Below are 11,921 nucleotides of genomic sequence, written 5' to 3'. Positions count from 1 at the left end.
TGGAGGGCCTTTGGAGCCCAGGGAAGGCCATTTTTGCCCTCCCAGAGGGTCAAGGAAAGCCTCTGGAGCCCAGGGAGGGTGAAAAATTGGTCTCCTGGAAGTTCTGGAAGGCCAGAAATGGGCCCATTTCTGGCCTCCACAGAGCCCCCAGAGCCCGTGAAGGCCGTTTTCGTCCTCCTGGAGGCTCAAGGAAAGCCTCTGGAGCCCAGGGAGGGTGAAAACAGCCCCACCCACCATGGTGCAGGAGGACTATGCTATGCCCATCATGGCCATGCCCACCCAGCAATTTTTGAAGCCCACCCCTGCTTAAAATGTAAAATTCTGAAGAAATGCTATATGTAACCGCTTGTTTTTATTTTATAAATAACGTTCATTATTGAAACCAAACCAGCCAGCAGTCTGCCTTGGCTACAGTTGATATGAAAGGAAGGCTTCCAGTGAGAAAATAACTAAGACGCTCCTCTTAATGCTGGATATTCTTCAGTCGTGGTCAAAATGTGCAGATCTGAAGGCTGAAGAGAGGGTAGTCCCTTCCGTTGGATGGAGTCCTGCATGGAGAAGACTTCCGTTATAAGGACCCTTGGGCATTATCTTCCAAGTCTTCTTCCCTCGACTTCATCTCCTGGCTATGCAACCATGTTCACAAATTTTGCAAGGTGGCGGATTATCGAGGTGTTTTTAAAATGGTTAAACTGTGCTTGCTTCACCTCTTGTGTCTACTGGGAATTGGAGCAGGCTGGAGGTAGAGATACAATGGTTGGCACCCTCTTGATAGAAATAGCTAAGATGGCCATTGGGAGAAGATGGTGGGATAGAAAAGGAATCAGGAGAAACATTCGAGGTAGGGATTTTAGTGGACAAGTGGAGTTGGTTGGGTCTGTTGTGTAACACACTGAAATGCAATTCCTTGCTGGGATTTTAGAATGTACAAAACATTCTGCATCAGTTGTCAGTCTCACTGAGCGCCAGGCCTCTCTATGGCACTCTTCATAAACAATACAACTGTCAGCATTCCACGTAACAAACTCCAACCCAATAAACTATGAGACAAGCACGTCAGAGTATATTCATGAACTAGAATAGAGCTTGGTAACAAGGTCAGCCAATGAATAGACATAGCAGCTAAGTCAGCCAATGAGGACTGTTCTGGAAGCTGAAACTAGAAGTAGCCTAGGCTGGAAACTGAAACTAAAAGTAGCCTAGGCATGGCTCTATGTTAAGCTCTGCAACTCTGCAGTTATGTGGAAGCTCTGAGTCTGTCTATTGAAGATGAAACTAGTTTGCTTGCTTGCTGAAGGCTGGAGCTCTGCTCTGAACTTGCAACATGTTTCTGAGTTTGTTCCATGTTGGAGAAATCTACAACTGGTTTGTAAAATCTACTTATGTTTATAAAGATGTTAAATGAATCATCAGCCATCTGTGTTTATTTTTCTGGAGCAGAATTATCGCTGCAAAACTCTCAATAAAGCATTTTCTCAAAGTTCCTTTTTTTAGAATTCTCATATTGGCACATCTGGGAAAATCAAAATCTGAGAGTTCTGGGTTTTCCCTTCCCAATTGAAAATTCAAAACCCAACCCCTGCACCCACCAGTCCATCACATGGTCCAATCAACCATTGTCCTAACTGGAGACAATCTTCCAACCATGCCTTTGCAGGTGCAGGATGACTTGTCCTTGACTTTATGAAAAGAGTGTTGTTATGTCGAATCTACCAGCTCTTGAAATCCCCCCTCCCAAATTCCCAGGCACTAAGATGTGGCAGCTTGGAAACTGCTGGGTAAAATATGGCTTCCAAAGCTGACAACAACAAAGCAGTGTGTCACATAAGTACCACAAATATTTTGAAACCCCCCAAATTAGGACCGTAACTGCATTCACTCTGGATATTTTGTGTCAGGTTTCCAGCGATTGCCCTAATTAAATCAATAGTCAATAGTTCCACCCATCTGGATAGGCTTAATTCACCATGCTGGAAGTATCACAAGCACCACAGATAATCCCCAGCTTATGACCACAATGGAGCCCAAAATTTCTGTTGCTAAGTGAGACATTTGTTAACGGAATCTTGCTTTCATAGGGATGCTAATCCAGAAATTGCGATTTGTAATCCAAGTTTTATGGTTCAGCACGGGGCAGGGGTTGGATTCCACCAGTTTGGCCCAGTTCGGGTGAACCAGTTCGCTCCGACGATCAGCTGTGAGCGAACTGGTTCACTATGATGATCAGCTGTGAGTGAACTGGTTCACTATGATGATCAGCTGTGAGTGAACTGGTTCACTATGATGATCAGCTGTGAGTGAACTGGTTCACTATGACGAATAGCTGGTGTGGGACACTGATCAGCGTACGTTCCTTGATGATCAGCTGTGAGGAACTGGTTCACTATGACGATCAGCTGTGAGCGAACCGTTCGCGCCGATGATCAGCTTTCCATTCTCAGCTGCTTCGCACGGCAATCAGCTGTTTTACACACAGGCCTTGCGGTAGAAGGTGAGTTGCAAATGCTGCATTCATGCAAAGCGTACGCTCACTGAACCAGTGAGTTACACCGGTTGAATCTCCACCCCTGGCACAGGGTGTACAATTGTGCCATCTTCAATCAATCACAGTTAACAGAATCACAGCATAGCAGGATGGTTAACAAAATCAGAGTGTAGCATGATCGGTGATGTCCCAGCAGGGAGTCTCCGCAGTGACCTTACTAATCCATACAGGACTTGCTCTGCTCTGCCTCAGGCTTAACTCAAAGAGTATTCACCACCTGAAGATATACTCATATTGCAAAGCCAAGATATCATATGATGGATCTGCATATTCTTGAAAGGAAAACATATGCTGTATCCAATAAAGGTTTTTCTAAGCAGCAGGGTGCTAAATAGTTTTAACTTCACGTGACACTTCCTACTAAATATAGAATGCCCACAGGACTGAAGAGGGAAGTAAGGAAAATGGGGCAGGAAGGAATGTAATGGGGCCAATTTTAGTCATTCGGGATTTTTTAAAATTAGTTTATCAAAATAAAGATTAAACGAGAGAGTTTTTTAAAAAAGGTTTAAAGGACAAAGGACCTGAAATGAGATTTGGAACTTTGATGTTTTATTTTTATTTATTTTTATTTATTTGATTTGCCAATTGTTTACAAGATAATAAGTATAAGTGTATACATAGTTGTGAATACATGAAATGGGTACATATAAGAAAAATAAAAGAAGAATAAGAGAAACAATAGGACAGGGACGGTAGGCACGTTGGTGCGCTTATGCACGCCCCTACAGACCTCTTAGGAAAGGGTGAGGTCAATAGTAGACAGTCTAAGGTTAAAGTTTTTGGGGTTTGGGAAGAAACTACAGAGTCAGGTAGAGTATTCCAGGCATTGACCACTCTATTGCTGAAGTCGTATTTCCTGCAATCAAGTTTGGTGCGGTTAACTTTGAGTTTGTATCTATTGTGTGCTCTTGTGTTGTTATGGTTGAAGCTGAAGTATTCATTGACAGGTAGGACATTGCAATGTATGATTTTATATACCATGCTTAAATCAGACCGAAGACGGCGTAATTCAAGGTTTTCTAGTTCTAGAATTTCAAGTCTGGTGGCATAAGTTATTCTACGAGTAGAGGAGTGGAGAACTCTTCTTGTGAAATATTTCTGGACTTTCTCAATTGTGCTAATATCAGATACGTAATGTGGGTTCCAGACTGATGAACTGTATTCGAGTATTGGTCTAGCAAATGTTTTGTATGCTCTGGTTAGTAGTGTGATATTACCAGAGAAAAAGCTACGTAGGATTAGGTTAACAACTCTTAATGCCTTTTTGGCTATGTAGTTGCAGTGGGCTCTAGCACTTAGATCATTAGAGGTGAGTATTCCAAGGTCCTTTACAGAGCTTGGGTCATCAGCAAGATCTTGACTATTCAGCTTGTATTTTATTTTCTGATTTTTTTGCCAATATGTAAGACAGAGCATTTATTTGTTGAGATTTGAAGTTGCCATTTGTTTGACCATTCTGATACATAGTCATGTTAACATATACATGTTATATGTTGTGATGTTGAGGCATGGTGGCACAGTGGTTAGAGTACAGTACTGCAGGCTCCTTCTGCTGCCTGCCGGCTGCCTGCAATTTGGCAGTTCGAATCTCACCAGGGTCAAGGTTGACTGGGCCTTCTGTCCTTTCGTGGTGGGTAAAATGAGGACCCAGATTGTTGGGGGCAAAAGGCTGACTCTGTAAAACCATTTAGAGAGGGTTAAAAAGCACTGTAAAGCAGAATATAAGTCTAAGAGCTTTGCTATATTTCTTTGCAGCAACAAGAATGTGCACACGGGATGGAAAGATATTTAATTCCCACATTGGATGATTGGTTGCAAAAGCTTATGGAGTTAGCAAAAAAGCCTAATTCACTCAGTATGCTTGAATAAAACTAAATCACAATTATTCAATTTCATGCCAAACTTATTCTAGGTGAAACAGGGAAATTTCCAGTTATTTTCACTGGTTTCAGCAATGCTGAATGCTTTTGTACTAATTTAATGTCATGATCAAACAGCCAGCCTGGAATAGTAGTTTAAATATAATCTCATTGTCGTATAAAGTAATGTTTTTATATTTGAGTTCTGAGGCTCACATGAGAACAGTTACGTTCCTCAATTGCTGGAGAAAATATGTATAACATTAAGGCAAAATAATCACAGTGAAATAATTTTACTGTTCCTTGGGCATTTTCTTGATTGTAATACTTCATGGTATAAGACTTTATGTGTCCAGAAACTTCATATGGGAAAGCATTTGCCTATTATCAAATATATTTTGCCTCCTGTGAGTTTCCACAACAGATTTCATAGGGTTTTTTACCTGTAATGTCTGTGGCATACAAATATTCCTGTAGTAATTTAAATGGCTGTTAATAATTATTTGGCTAGAGCTTAATTCAGTGGCTTCTGAGCTCTTTGAAAGCCACAATGTGTCTTTTTCTAAGAAGAAACTTCACATAATGCGTCCAGATATATTTCTGAGGGAGCAGATTTATTGGGGAAAGATTTAGGGCCATGCCTAACCCCCTCACTAGAATCAAGAGATAGAAACTTTAAAAACTCTGCAAGCCCAGGAAAAAACCTGAGCTGATCCTTCCAGACCGGCAAGAATCTAATGTGATTCTGATCCACTGGATTGTTTTATCCAGCCCGCCATGTTTTAGGCAGAGTTATGACCAAGTATGAGTTTTGTGTGCATGACACTTGTCAAAGCCCCAGAAAGAACCTCAGGAAAGGCGAAATGTGTAGCTGAGGGTTGAATTGAGGAGTCCTTGGTGCTCTCTGAGCTTGGTTGCTTGGTTGCAGACATTTCATGACCAAACTAGGTAACACCATCAGTGCTAGTGAAGAGTGGAGTTCGCTCTTAGTTTATATTCTGGTGGTTTGCCCTGTCAGTGTGGGTGGGGGCGGCCGTAGAGATTCTTTTGATTGGGCTGTTGGCTTGCTTGGCAATTCCTTAACTGGGGAATTTGAAAGAAAATCAGAGCTACTACTTTAAAATAAAACAAACCACAAATCTAACCCTGAGGAAGGTTCTACATATGCACAGAGCACATCCAAAACTATTCTTCTGGGCATGCAGGGTAATGTTGGTTACATGTTTAAGGTATGTAATTATTTTAGTCACTCTGCAAATGTAACCTGTTGCTTAGAAAAATGAGATTATTTTTTTTGCCCATCTAGGGATGGTTTTTTCTTCAAGCAGGCTGGTTGAAGTTGGTTTGTTTGATGTAAAATAGACCCTGACTCCACAGCAAAGGATTTAAAAAAAAGAGACTCCTACCCACCCCTAAATAAGACATTCTTTTTTTAAAATAAACTTTATTAGTCTTTTATGTCTTTTAAAATCAAAAAGATAATCATTACATTCACAATTCTGGGACATCAATCTCATACATTTCTATCTTTTGTGCATATTTACAAAGAAATAAAATTGTGCAAATATATACATTTAATCTATCAATTGCTTATCTTAAATTCCTTCATTTTCCATATGTCTGAATTCAATACAATTATACCATTTTTCCCAGATTTTGTAATTCATTTTTCTCTTGTAACATTAAGGTCAGTTGTCAATTTCAGCATGTCATAATTTTTTGAATAATCAATTCATCTGGGGAAATACAATTGTGCTTCCAGAATTGAGCGTAAGCTATTCTGGCAGCCGTTAAGATATGTAATACAAGATATTTTATGTTTTTTCCATATTTCTTTTTAAATATCCCTAACAAGAATAATTCTGGTTCCAATTCTATTTGATCCTTAAGAATTTCTTGCAGCCAATATTTAATTTTAAGCCAGTATTTCTGGGCCTCAGAACAAGACCACCACATATGATAGAAAGTACCCTCTTTCTTTCTACATTTCCAACATGCCGGACTCATGTTGGGGTATATCTTTGCCAATCTGACTCTAAATAAGACATTCTGTTTGAGCCAACAGATGGACCAGATGGAGCTTTACTCCTTGTTGCTATGGTTTTGCAACCCAACAAATCGTGTGTGTAAAGATAAAAGAAAATTGGGCTTCTGTTTAGTTCTAAAGCCGCCACCTCAAATTTTATTTTTATTTTGCTTCTCCCCTCCCCCAAAAAATAAATAAATACCAGTGAGGTCTCACAATGTTATTGTAAAGCCAGTTCTGAAACTTGGTGTCTTGAAAACCCTTTCAATGTTCTGGGATGGATTGTCTAGGTCCATGATGGCGAACCTATGACATATGTGCCAGAGGTGGCATTCACAGCCCTCTCTGTGGGCATGTGAGCCATTGCCCCAGCTCAGCTCTGCCATGTATGCGTGCGTGTGCCTCTGCCGGCCAGCTGGTCTTTGAGTTTCTGCTGCACATGCAGAGGAGGGAGTTCATGTGGGGAGGGACACACGTGCATACGTGGGGGGGCGAGGCACATGCACGGGGATGTGCATGTATTGCATTTTGGGGATGCACGCATGTGCTTTGGGCACTCAGTGCTGAAAAGGTTGGCCATGACTGGTCTAGGTGAAATACATACATACATACATACATACATACATACATACATACATACACACACACACACACACACACACACATACACATATACATATTTGTTTTCTTAAGTTTTCATGGGTACTTACATATACATATACATATACATATACATACGTACATACATACATACATACATGTATGTGTGTGTGTGTATATATATATACACACACACACACACACACACACATATATATATATACACACACACACACACATATAAACACACACACATATATATATATAGGTTTTAATGAGCTGTGTTTTAGGGCAGTCTCTCTCTCTCTCTCTCTCTCTCTCTCTCTATATATATATATATATATATATATATATATATATATATATATATATATATATATATATAATCTGTGTGTGTGTGTGTGTGTGTGTGTAATATATTTATAAAATAAATTTATATATATATGTAGGTCTGGGTGTGTTGGGTCTTTTCCGTGCAAGATTAAGAGTAACTTGGCGACGTTTTGGCGAGGTCCCACTTGCCATCCTCAGGCTGGTGCTTTTGGCTGCTTGCACTGGCACGAAGCCGAAAGCAGCAGCCTGAGGATGGCGAGTGGGACCTCACCAAAGTGTCGCCAAGATACTCTTAATCTTACACGGGAAAAGACCCGAACACATCCAGACCTACATACATATACATATACATATACATATACATATACATATACATATACATATACATATATATACATATACACATATACACATATACACATATACACATATACACACATACACACACACACACACACACACACACACATCTATCTATCTATCTATCTATCTATCTATCTATCTATCTATCTATCTATCTATCTATCTATCTATCTAGCTAGCTATAGAAAGCTGCCCTAAACCTTTTACTGTAGACTTTCTAGACCTGAAGCCCTTTGGCTCATCATAAATATTTCCACAAGACCGGATTAATTTTTATTTCATGAAGACACTTTTGTCGAACTGCTAACCTTTACACACTTTGCACTGAGGAGCTCATTAATGTCAAACACAGAGGTCAAATAATCCATTAGTCTGAAAAGACTCCTATATCAAAGCATTATCGTTTGCAGGAAAAGGTTAATACACCTGCCCTGACTTTTATAATAAAAATATTTAGATGGATACTTTTAAGAGACTTTGTTTATTTATTTGGCAAACTTGGTTTGCCAAACAATTAAACAAGATGGATACAACTGTATAAAATCAAGGCAAGGTATTATCCAAATCAGTTTTCCTTGGTCTGATTAGTTTGGCCAATGTGTCAAGAAATTAGGATTGTTTGTGATGTCCATGGGACATATAAAGACAGGAGCAAAAATGACTATATTATTTCACCAAGGAAGTTTTCTACCTTATCTAGCCATTTATATAATTTCATAGTCGAGAAGAACCTTTTTTGAGAATGGACAGGACTGATATAGACATTAGGACTAATTTTGTGAAGAAATATCAGCAAAATGATCTTTGTTCTTAAATGACGCAAAATGGCATGGGCAATTTCCACCCTTATTGGTCCCATGTAACTTATGAAAGATTAAAAGGTAAAAATGATTTTATTAACAAAGGGCTTTGAAGACTAACATTGTTTTGGGGGTAACTTGTTAACTGCTTTTTTATGCAGTAAATAGAAGGTAGGTTGATTTGATTGATAAATAGATTTCCCCTTTGGCGACATCTTTCTGTTCAACATAGTATTGTTATTAAATATAAGACAGAAAAGTTTGTAATTACTTGCAGACCTGTTATGTACGGGGGTGGGGGAGGTGAGAGAATGTGCCAGATATTTCAGATAATTTTTTAAATTTTAATTATATATTTGCCATTTGTCATTTTTTATTGCTATTGTTCGGCCACGCTGTTTACAATTGATGCTTGTTTCCTCCTTCTCCTCCTCCTCTTAAGATGGGTGGCCGAACACCTCTCTTAATAAATAAAATAAAATATAAAATAAAAGAACAAAATAATAAAATATCAAAATAATAAAAATAATAAATACAATAATAAAATAAAATAAAAAATAATCAAATCAAATCAGTAAATAAATAATGGATTTGGATATGCATCATGTATAAAATCTTGCCCCTTGGGGGGGAAAGAAATGCCCAAACATGCAATGAACATCTCTTGTGGGATGTGTTTTGCATACAGTAAGTCTGTAGTTTTCCTGAAGGCGCATCCCTGCCCAGTTATACACCTGCGCTAAACCTTTGCCTGCAGGAATTCAGAGTATTGGACTAGCTTTTATTTTCAATCATACAGTATTTGACTAGCCTTTTATTTTTAACCAGAAAGACACAAAATGGGCTATGTCGCTATGCTTGTTGGTTTGTGGCTCTGTGTGCATGTTGGTGTATGATCTCCAGGTTAAACTTTGCAAAAACAGGTGTCTTTTAACCTTCAGGCAGGCAAGCTGTAGCTTACAACGCTTCTACGCCTGCATTTGAGGTGCTGATTTTAAAATAAAACCTTATTTGGGTTTTCTCTATTGCTGAAGTTTGCTGTTTGATAGAGAGGCGAGCCCTAGATTACCAGAGATCCATGGAATCAAGTGTAGGGTGACATTAATCATTCATGTTAGGACTGTTAAGCACCCTTCTCAGTGACATCAGGTAACCACCATATTTGGTAGGGAAGAATCCATGACCTGTAGACATCTTCCTTGGTGGCATTAGGTAACATCTAATATTCAACAGAATTCCCAAGATTCTTTGAAACTCTAGATGTTTTATAATTTTTTAAAAAATCTTGTGGCAGTAACTATTCTTGAAGAATATTATAGTACAATAATATACTATACGTATATTATTTACCTCCAGTTCCGCCCCCCCCACTTCAAGTTGGGATGTCTCCTATTATCTGATATCTCATGACCACACCGAGTGCAATGATTATTAAATGGGGCTAGAATTATTAAAATGCCAAAGTACGATTGAGGGATAGCTTAAACCGAAAGTCTAATACATATATTAAACTATAAAGCCATATTTTCTTGCTCCGTGGCTAACTGCTGCAATTTAGAGCTGAAAGTAGCTATTGCAGAGGGAACCAATTTGGCTGATAAGTTATTAGTTCATACTTTATCTCCCTGCATTCCTCTTTTATTGACTCTCGCTTCTAATAAAATAGGCCATTAACTGGGACAATGAATGGAGACCATTACAGAAATCATGAACGGTTTGACTGGTTCTCTTTCTCTCAGGGTTGCGTAGTGCTTCATTAGAGTTGGAATCTTATGGGTATTTAAAACATTGTTAGGATGGATATACGTGTGTGTGTGTGTGTGTGTGTGTGTGTGTGATAAATCATATACATATATGGACTTGAAAATCTTGCGAATTCTTAGAACGAACTTGGCTGAAGTTGATTACTTGATTTTATTATGCATTAAACCAGAGGCTTCTAAAATCCCTAAATACTTGTAACCTGCTTCTGGTTTCATTGCCGTTATCATTTCTTCATTGTCAAGTTTTATTCCATCATCTTCTATGATCTTGCCTGCTTTGATTGCCATTGTTGCACATTTGTCAGTTCCAAAATGTATGCTGATGTCCTGGCTAAATTCTTTTGTGCTTTCAATTAGTTTCTTGAGTTATGTTTTCCTTGAGTAATGTTGCCTGTTTCACCCCCAAATTAAGAAACTATGCTGGAAAACTGGGTTAGGGTCCCTGATAGGACTGGATTTCTGGGTTTGGAGGTTTTGGGGGGTTACTTTTTGTGGGGGTCTTCCAATGTGTTGTTGTTTCTTCTTCTTCTTCTTCTTCTTCTTCTTCTTCTTCTTCTTCTTCTTCTTCTTCTTCTTCTTCTTCTTCTTCTTCTTCTTCTTCTTCTTCTTCTTCTTCTTCTTCTTCTTCTTCTTCTTCTTCTTCTTCTTCTTCTTTCTTCTTTCTTCTTTCTTCTTTCTTCTTTCTTCTTCTTTCTTCTTCTGTGGTTGGATTTTTCTATTTAATAAAAACCTCTCTGAAACAGGTGGCAACAGACAGCAAAACGGAGATGTCAAAACATCAGGAGGCTGTGAATTCAATCCTAGGTAGAGGCTAATATTTGGAATAGAATCTCCTGCTAAGCAGGGGGTTGAACTAGATGATTTCCAAGGTCCCTTCCAACTCTGTTACTCTATGATGATCTCCTTGTGTTGGGGATTAAGCTTGAAAAAAACCCAGGATGAACTGAAAAAAAAAACCCAAGGGAGATTCTGCGCCTTGGCATCCAGCCGTCACTTTGGTGCCAGGGCAAATTTATCCCAGGATAAATGTGGGCTTCCCTCTAAATGAAAGTCCCCATGCTTTCATCCACTTCTCCCTCCCTCCCTCTCTCCCTCCTCTCCTCTCTCTCTCTTCTCTCTCTCTCTCTCTCTCTCTCTCTCTCTTTCTCTCTCTTTCTCTCTCTTTCTCTCTCTCTCTTTCTCTCTCTTCTCTCTCTCTTTCTCCTCTCTCCCTCCCTCCTCCCTCTCTCTTCTCTCTCTCTCTCTCTCTCTCTCGTCGCGCCTTTCTCTTTCATCCCCAATCGGCGCCAGGGAGTGGATTAAGGGATTCTTCTCCCCCCCCCCCCCCCCGCCCCACTTTCTTCCAATTCGATGCCAATTCTGAAACCAGGCGATCCACTCATCCGAACCGTTTCCTGGCGGGCCATCCGCTGGAAAAGGGGAAGGAAAAAAAACAAACAAACACCGCCAGCCCCGACCGCAGCCTGCCTGCCTGCTCGCCTTCTCCCTCCTTCTCCTCCGCGGCCCCGCGAAGCACCTGTTTCTGCAACTCAGCGCTGCCAATTGCTGGCTCGCTGGCGCTCTCGCTCTCTTTGGCCCGCAACAACAACAACAACAACAACAACAAAACCACTGTGGGCTTTGCGGAGA

Source organism: Notechis scutatus, chromosome 4 (genome assembly GCF_049901735.1).
Source record: "Notechis scutatus isolate UNSWTSFEM ecotype Mainland chromosome 4, rNotScu1.2, whole genome shotgun sequence".
In the NCBI taxonomy this organism is placed as follows: Eukaryota; Metazoa; Chordata; class Lepidosauria; order Squamata; family Elapidae; genus Notechis; species Notechis scutatus.
Note: the sequence above shows the minus strand (reverse complement) of the source record.